The 9612-nt window shown below is 36.7% G+C and overlaps 1 protein-coding gene across 1 annotated transcript in view; it reads right to left on the bottom strand.

Moving 5' to 3' along the window:
* arhgap35a (Rho GTPase activating protein 35a) overlaps positions 1–8718 on the bottom strand; it is a 159013-nt gene extending 150295 nt beyond the window's left edge. Inside the window, exon 1 of the mRNA XM_087283699.1 lies at positions 8142–8718. The gene's annotated coding sequence lies outside the window, so the exon portion shown is untranslated. The remainder of the gene's footprint in view (positions 1–8141) is intronic.
* Between the last annotated feature and the right edge of the window lie 894 nt (positions 8719–9612).

The following is a 9612-nucleotide window of genomic DNA, read 5'->3' on the forward strand; positions in this document are numbered from 1 at the left end:
ACTACAAAAACAAGACAAATCATAAAATACTATTCTAAAGAATAATAATAAGGCAGAGGGAGATTCTGTGATATTTATTCACAAAAATTCAGTAACTGAATATAAAATCGTTTTCCATAGATGGGTTGCGGCTGGAAGGGCATGAGTTGGATGAGTTGGCGGTTTATTCCACTGTGGTGACCCCAGATTAATAAAGGGACTAAGCTGACAAGAAAATGAATGAATGAATGAATTATTATAAAATCTTGTTTTTTAACTGCTTATGTAAATATTCAGGCATCATGTCAACCCAAACCTGTATGACAGACTTCTACAGAACACAAAAACATGATGATAATATCATAAACAGTTGTTTTAGCTATGTGGAAGATTACATTGAGTGTCACTTGTGCCAAGTTCAGACTGCATGATTTTAGCCCCGATTTTGACTCTGCGACAGGTTTTGAAAAATCCCTGACAAAAGCCTGAAATCACAGGCAAATCTATGCTCGTGCACTTGAGTGAAAAATCACACAGTATGAACTATCAAAGACGCGATCTAAGAGAATCGCAGATGAGTCGCCGATGCCTGTGAAATATTTGCCGTGCTAATTCATCGGCGATTCAAATCATGCTGTGTGAAATGCTTTCTGATTGAAAATAACATCAGCGATCGCCTACAGCCAATGAGAGAGCAGCATTCACTTGTGTGTGTGTACCTGCAGGGCAGCGTGAACTTGAGGCAGAAGTTAAAAGCGCTCATTTTCGGTTTATTTGGACTCAAGAAATGGAGCAAAATTAGTGGAGGTTTGACAGGAGCAACTGTGTCTGTTTGACTTTTTATACAGAAAGTTAAAAAAAAAGTTGAGGAGAAATTGCTAATTTCCTTTAAAAACAGGTGAGCAATTATGTACATTTTCTACCCATTAAAGGATTCTTTCTTGGTATGTAGTCAATAACAAAAGATATCCTATGTGTTTTTGGCTGTGAGACTTAGTTTGGGCGAAGTTGTCGGAGATTCTTTCAATTGTAAAGTCATGTAATGTGAAAGCCCTTGTTATTGATCCATCTTGCAGCGTAAACAAAGCAGCAAAGAAATGCTAGCCCAGATAGTCATGCAGTGTGAAAACATCTGTGACATGAAAACTTTGAAAATCATGCAGTCTGAATTCGGCATTACTTTGCACTGTATGTTATAAAATACACTGTAAAAGACAACAGTCAATTTTATCAAAATGTACTAAAAGGTCATTCTATTTAGAGCTGGGCGATATGGCAAAAAAAATGATCACGATAATTTTCAAATCGATAGATATCAATAATTATTACGTTAAATATAAAATCTTTCCATCTATAAATTTAATACGATTTTTAGCATACCAATCCCTTTGTGCAGCTGATACAACACATTTTGTGAAATATTTTAGCTGTCTGACAATATAAATAATAAAATAATAAGCAAAAGAACAATCTTAATTCAGCATTTACTGTTCAAGTTTTCAACAATTACCTACAAGTTATTGGATATTATTGTTCATCATCAGAAAAAAATAACAATAAAACAAGGGTTGGGCGATGTCGACCAATTTGGCATCGTACGATGTCTAATATGAAACATCGGCATCATGAAATATGGCATCGTCGTCATAGGCGGTGGTGAATTAATTATGAATAATTCATTCATTCATAACGAACTAATTATTTGTAGCCTACCGTTTTAACTACCTGACCTGCATGGTCTTTGTTTAACCCATAACCAAATAAATCAAACAAATCATGAATGAACAAAGATTTGGCTTGGATAGGCTTAAATAGGCAGAGTGATCGATGTTGTTATAATGGCGTCGACAAACTTGGTTGGTAAAAAAGGTGAAAAACCAACAGGAACCAGCCAACAGTATCTGAGGTTTTCTTTTTACTAAAATTTCTGGGAACAAGTGTGAAAGCGAAAGATTGAACCAGTCTACTGACCCGCTAACTGCCCGGAACCATTGTCAAGCGTATGACGCCCCATTCACACAGGGCGTCAGCGTCAACACTTCCTATTCACTTTGAATGGGTGACGTCAGGCGCTGCCGAACTGCATTGTGGATCCGTCGGTGCCATATCAGAGGCGTTGCTCGCTGTATAAGTTGGGTATAGCTCAAATTTTCAAGCGCCGACAGAAGCGTCAGCCAATCAGATCGCTGTATGCAAATACACCAGCTAGACAGTAGCCTATTGCCGACTGAATTTCATTGGCTGACACTGCTATGACGATCGTGTTAGCCCCAACTTCAGACGCCCTCTGTCAAGCGTTGACGCTGAAGCCCCGTGTGAATGGGGCGTGACAGTGTGTGTGTGTGCTAGAAAAAACACCAATGTGGATCATTTTCGTTCTAAAATGCCTTTTAAAAACTAAGACCTATTACTATTAGACGGGGCAAGAGTGTGTATTTTTTGGGAGCGGATTTGCAACGGGGGCGGGGTAGAGGATCACAATGCTGGCTTAGCATCGTGGTGTATGTCAGCCATCGGCGATAGACGATGCCAAACCCTATATAGAATTTAGGCTGAAATATACTTTAATATATTTATCACACGTAAATTCACACAAAAGCCTTATAAAATACACACGTTTTCCCATGTGATCACATGTGCATTTCACATGTGGTTTCTCATGTGAAATTTCTGTAAGGGTCTTTGGGGAATCCAAATAAATAATAATAATAAAAAAAAAGATTTTTCATCGCACCTTTTTAGAACCTCCATTTTTTATCAGTGTAGGGTGAGTTGATATATACTTTTGTATATGACAGAAGAAAGCTAAATTAAGCAGGTTAGGACTGACCTGAGGGACATGAGTAAATGCTGACATAACTTTACTTTAAGGGTGAACCATGCCTTTAAGCACCATGTAAAATAATTAGTGAAATGAGCCTTTCTGCAAACACTCCGAAGGGAGATGACCCTAGAATTTGACTGAACAGACATTCCAAGCCTTATCGTTCATTCCTGATTTGATGAACTTTCATCTGCATGACTTTATCTGAGGAACACTGACTCTGACTTTTTTTCTTACTTAATCAGGCATTGTCAACAAATTCCTCACCGTCTGACTTGCGCATTCGCTGGTGTTTCATTTTCCAAGCTACATCATGTCTTCCCTGAAGAAACAGCAGTCCACATCAATTATTATTACATTGTCAAAGGTGTTTAAAAATGATGCCCCCGAACACAAGGCGGCAACACATCACTAAAAGGTTTCAGCTAAGAGCCACAGTCTAATCCTTTACACAAATGACAGTTGAGCAGTAGAACAAACACACAGCGGTCATCAGGCAGTCTGGAATATTTACAACAACCTGGACTACAGCAGATAAAAATGACAAATTTACTGCAGTTGGATCAAGAGCTATCTTAAAATGATTTAATGGCATTGTTAGCATCATAATTACAGTTCAATGTATCAATTGATGGGCTATTTATTCATTTAATATTTAGGCCCAGTCCAAACTCTATAAAACCAAATTTGTTTAATTTATGCGACAAATTTGCTTCATCTGCGCACCAAATTCTCTTCATCCGTGCACCAAATTCTCTTCATCCACGAGTTGAATTCGCTTCATTCACGCATTGAATTCGCTTCATCCGCGCACCAAATTCCCTTCATTCGCACATTAACTTTGCTAGATTCGCACATTAAATTTGCTTCATCCGTGCGCCAAACTCGCTTCATCCGCACACCAAACTCACTTCATCTGCACGTCAAATTTGCTTCATTCGTGCACCAAATTCTCTTCATCCACGAGTTGAATTCGCTTCATTCATGCATTGAATTCGCTTCATCCGCGCACCAAATTCCCTTCATTCGCACATTAACTTTGCTAGATTTGCGCATTAAATTTGCTTCATCCGCGCGCCAAACTCGCTTCATCCGCGCACCAAACTCGCTTCATCTGCACGTCAAATTCGCTTCATCCACGCATCAAATTCACTTCACGCGTCAAATTCGCTTCATTCGCGTGTCAGATTTGCTTTATTGACGCACTAAATTCGCTTCATTCGCGCGTTAAATTTGCTTCATTCGCGCGTTAAATTTGCTTCATTTGCGCATCAAATTAACTTCATTTGCGCGCCAAATTCACAATCCGTGCACCAAATTCACTTCATTCGCGCACCAAATTAATTTAATTCAGAAACACATCACTAAAAGGTTTCAGCTAAGAGCCACAGTCTAATCCTTTAAACAAATGACAGTTGAGCAGTAGAACAAACACACAGCAGTCATCATCAGGCATTTTGAAATTTTTACAACAACCTTCATTCGCGCGTCAAATTCGCTTCATTTGTGCTAAAATTGATTTGCATGGCAAATTCAATTCATTTGTGCGCCAAATTCACATAATTTGTGCGCCAAATTCACTTCATTCGCACGCCAAACTCACTTTATTCGCGCGCCTAATTCAATTCATTCACGCACCAAATTTGCTTCATTCGCGCATAAAATTCGCTTTATTTGCGCGGCAAACTCACATCATTCTCGCGCCAAATTCACTTCATTCGTGCGCCAAATTCACTTCATTCGTGCTCCAAATTCACTTCATTCATGCACCATATTCACTTCATTCAAGTGCCAAATTCACTTCATTCAAGTGCCAAATTTACTTTATTCGCACAACAAATTCACTTTGCTTCTAACTTTGTGGCTAAATGGCTAACATGAATTTAATTGACAGTAGCTGTGTTTAATTGACTGTGTAAACAACGTATATTCGTTTAGCTCCATGTCTGAGTCCACTAGATCCTTTGAGAGGTGCACCCAGCCCTGTAAGTTCATCAACTCCTCTAGAAACTATACCAGGATTATGGAGGCTTTCAGCAGTGGTTCCAACTAAGCTGAGCCCAGTTTAATGAACTGTTGTCCAGTATCGGCAAAAGGATTTTTCCTCGGGACACCCACAACCGGCACTACTTCATAATCACTCCCCTACAAGAGAAAGCTTCTGATTGGGTAACGCGACATGATCGTTCACTGAAGTTTCGTGTCGAACTTGCAACACTCTCAACTCGCACCTCTTCATCCTGCCGCAGTATGTCTATTCGCGTCATTGCATTGACACATGTAAATCTCGCTCTTGACGTTTCATCAGTGTCTGGTGTGAATGCAGCATTACACACCAGATGCAGAAAGCATTGCACTATGAACGCACTCACTATAATTTTCATTTCACCAAGCCACAAGGACCTCACCTCCAACAAGCTTGTGTGCACTACACTGTAAATGTTCAAAATAGTTAAACTTTTGCCACTATGTCGATTAATATTGAATGTATGTCATTATTATTATTTGGAGTTATGATTAAGAATAGAGCAATATGGTGGTGTAACTGCACCGCTTTATCAATACATTCCTGCATGTTCAACAAGAAACTAGGAGTCAATATAGACAATCTAACACAGTAACTACAGAAATATATTGTGTGGTTAAACCCAGCTAAATGCAAAGCACTATTATTTTAAATTACACTACCTCAAAAATCTAAATATTTAAAAATGAAATGTTTGAAACTAGATTGCTTTAAAAAATCCGTTTCAGCCAATGCACTGAATATAGTTCAATAATAGTCTTAACAAGAAGTAATTTGCTAGTTCCTATGACGAAACCCTAACATCTGGGCTCTGAAAGCCCAAGGGTCTGAGTGGGTTGCATCTCACTTAATTTGCTGTAACTTCAGCCAGTGACGAGACATAGATGAATATAACAGATCCATGCAGTTGTTTTAAGTTCAGCCTGAACTGTATCTAGCCTGGTCATATTGAACTACCATGCAAAAGGTCAGGAATGGACCTCAACCAGTTCCCCAGCCTGTAATGGAGAGGGAGTAGGTCAATACCAGCTGTTTTTGGAACATCACCAACGGGAGGATTATTCAGCCAAACTCAAAGCTTCCTGCACTGTAAAAAGTGAACACTTCAATTACTTCAACTTGTTACACCTAAAATAATTACGTTTTCCTAAATCTAGTTTACTTAAGCTCTTAGTAACAAATTAAATCGAAAAAGTTGACATTTTTTGGGGTGTGACAAGTTGAGTGTACATAGTGCTTAGGTTTTTGTTGCCTTGACGAAATATAAATATCAAACCACAAAGCATTTCCATTGGACAAAATAGTCATGATAAATGAAAAAATATGTTCTTCAGATTATGAAAATGTTTCTCACACAAAGAAAAAAAAAAACAACTAGTAAATAAAAGGTTCTTTTGAGTAATAAAAAATCAGACCCCTTGATTTTTTATTTTTTTTAAGTTGATACATATCAAATAAATATATTATAAATAAAAAAAATAAGTAGTTTTGTCCCCTATAACAATTGGTGCATAGGGACAAGCTCTTGCTAAAAAAAGAAAAAGCAGATTGGAATAAATTTAGATTCGGATTAATGCTGCTTCATATAAAATAAAATTTTGTTTAAAAGTTTTTTTTATAATAATAATAATAATAACCACATTTACATGCAAAATGCTTTACTATTTAAGTCCATAATTTGGTGCAGAGAAAGCCTTTTTCAATATAAGCTGCATAATCTAAATAATATTGTAATATGGTTTGGGTCATTCCATTTACACTGACCAATAACTTCATCTGCTAACTTTATATTTTCATAATCATAAAAAAAAGTGAGATTATTTGGAAAAATGTAAATCTGTTAAAATGTTTTGATTCTCAGAATGTATTTTAAAACTATGTAAGTGTAAACTTCAAATAAGGGAAATTTTAAGCACATGTGCATAATGCTCAAAAACACTCCTATGGTAATTTATGTGCCTTTTAGGTATTTAATCTTGTATTTTATATACTGGTATGTTTATTTTGTTGTATATTTACCATACAGCACTTTGGCTCACTTATGTGTTTGTAAAGTGCTCTATAAATAAATTTTGACTTGACATCAAATAAGGGATATTTAAGCACATGTGCATAATCAAAAACACTCCTATTATATGTTTTTTTATGATCATGTCATACCAAAGATTATATAATTATTCAATATTAATCATTAATCTAAATTATGTTACATTATAGTGTGTTTTATTATATTTAGCTAGGATCCAGTTTGGATACTAAAACAGAGAAACAATTATTAAAATATTACTTTCTTAAAATAAAAATCGGATATATATATATATATATATATATATATATATATATATATATATATATATATATATATATATATATATATATATATATATATAAAATACAGCTTTTTAAAAAATATTTCTAAACAAATAACCGTAAAACAAAAATGTACGTTTTATATAATAATAATTACTCATCAATAATAATAATAATAATAATAATAATAATAAATAAAAACTCTCATCTCGCACTCCCAAAGGCTTGCCGTCTGTAATCAATATAACCCCAAAAAATGTTTTTATGCACAATATTTTTCATTATTTTAATTTTAATAAACTAAAATGCTGGCCTAATCCAGTTATGGCTTCCATGCCAAAGTTTGAGTCTTGCTCAATTTGAATACAAATAAAAAAGTATAAAAATCAAACCCTAAAATAATATGATGTTTAATGACAAGTACCTCTTTGACCACCGGTGGCCAAATCAACCTTCAGAAATCTGCTCTGGAACCTAAAATGTGACATCCACCTCATGCTTCTGTAGCATTTTTATATAAGCTCTCTACCTATATCATAATAATAAAAGTATTATGTAAATATATTTAAGCCATTCTAAATGTCATATAATCCAAAAATATATATCAAATAATCAAAATCCAGGAGTAAAACGTCAGTGCTTTATCAGGGTGATGCCAGACAATCTTTCACCCAGATTTACACAACGATCATGATCTCACTACAAGCTTTGCTTTCTCATGAACCCATAAATATAAATATTTTTCAGACCTAAAACATAAACACTAACATTGTCCACGGCTATCTGACAGCTGTAGGGTTGAACATAAGAACGTTTAAATCCAAATGTACGACAAACTCCTATAATCTATGTGACGAAATAATAAAACAAGACGTCACAGCTTTACTTCAATGAATCCTCAGCAGCACTCTCCCTCTATCTAAAGTAAAATGGAGTTTTTATAAGCAGTTTTCTGATGGAATTATGAAATCTAGATGAAGGGATAAAAAGACTGGTGCATACCACAGCATGCCTCCCTCTCTCTGCTGTTTCACTCCTTTATCTGCAGCGGCGGCGGCTCACAAAATTTATCAAGACGAAGAAGAGGAAGAACAGTGTTAATAGTCCAGGAGTAGTCCCACAAACATCGGCGTTTCCCTTTCTGCAGCTGTCCGAAAGCGACACAATCTCTTCCTCTCAATGACTGGTCGTCTGCTCAAAGTTTTCAACAATCTGATTTGCGATTCTCTCCCAAATATGCGACAAATAGCATCGAGAGAGAGAAAAAATGAATATCAGATCACTGTTTTCTTGTTGGAAAGGAGTGGGCGTTGAAGGAGAAAGATTGGGGGGGAAACGAGCTTTGTATCGCGGTGTCTTTCCCTTGGGTTCACCACGTTGTTTTTGAGCACTTATAATTTCCTTTGTTGTGTCCAAAACATCTCGAGTTGTCCATGTTTTATCACCGGCGTCAGCACGCGGTCCGAGAGTCTCCGGCGGAGGGGGAAAAAGAGGACTTCTTCCAGGATAAAGGCGAAATTTGGTGACGGTGCGTGTGTGAATGTGTGTTAATGTGTGTTTTTTTCAGCTTCCCAATAATGGCGGCCCTTCTCCCGTTCTCGGTCTCTCCTCCCTCCTCTCTCTCTTTCTCTCTCTCCCTCTCTCTGTAGTCTCGCGCATGGACACAATTACCACACACACACACACACACACACAATAATTATTAACGCCAGCGCTCGTATCTGAATTTAACGTACAGTGGATTTAGGTTTTGTGTTTATTATAAAACAAATAATATTATAGCCAGCAATATGTGCTCCCGAGGAAAGTACACAGTGGAGGACTGTGAGGTTTAACAAAGAGCTAAATCTCAGCAACAACAGTAAGGGAGAAGAAAAAAGTCCAGTCAGTCACATAGAAATTGATTGTGCAAATTAACTAAATAAATTCCAATAATATTTTGAAATATATATTGAGTAAATAAGTGAACACACACCTAAGAATGTGCAATGCAGGAATTTTAACTGAAATAGCCCAGATAACTGTTCCCATGTCAGGGGAGATTCATTCATTTATTTACCTTCGGCTTAGTCCCTTTATTCATCAGGGGTCGCCACAGTGGAATGAACCGCCAACTTATCCAGCAACTTATCACGCAGCGGATGCCCTTCCAGCTGCAACCCAGTACTGGGATACACCCAAACACACTCATCCATACACATACACCACAGCCAATTTAGTTTATTCAATTAATATGTTGCATATTTTTGGACCATGCGGAAAACCGGAGCACCCAGAGGAAAACCCACGGAAACATGGGGAGAACATGCAAACTCCACACAGAAATGCCAACTGACCCTGAATGCTAACTACTGAGCCACTGTGCCACTTATTATTCATATTTATTTTTGAAACTTAGTGATACTAAAATGTTTGCAGTCATAATTCGATTGCATGGCAAATTCAATGGTAACTTGTAATTTTTTTGAAAGTT

This window comes from Danio rerio, chromosome 15 (genome assembly GCF_052040795.2).
Source record: "Danio rerio strain M-AB ecotype USA chromosome 15, GRCz13ab, whole genome shotgun sequence".
NCBI classification, from domain to species: domain Eukaryota; kingdom Metazoa; phylum Chordata; class Actinopteri; order Cypriniformes; family Danionidae; genus Danio; species Danio rerio.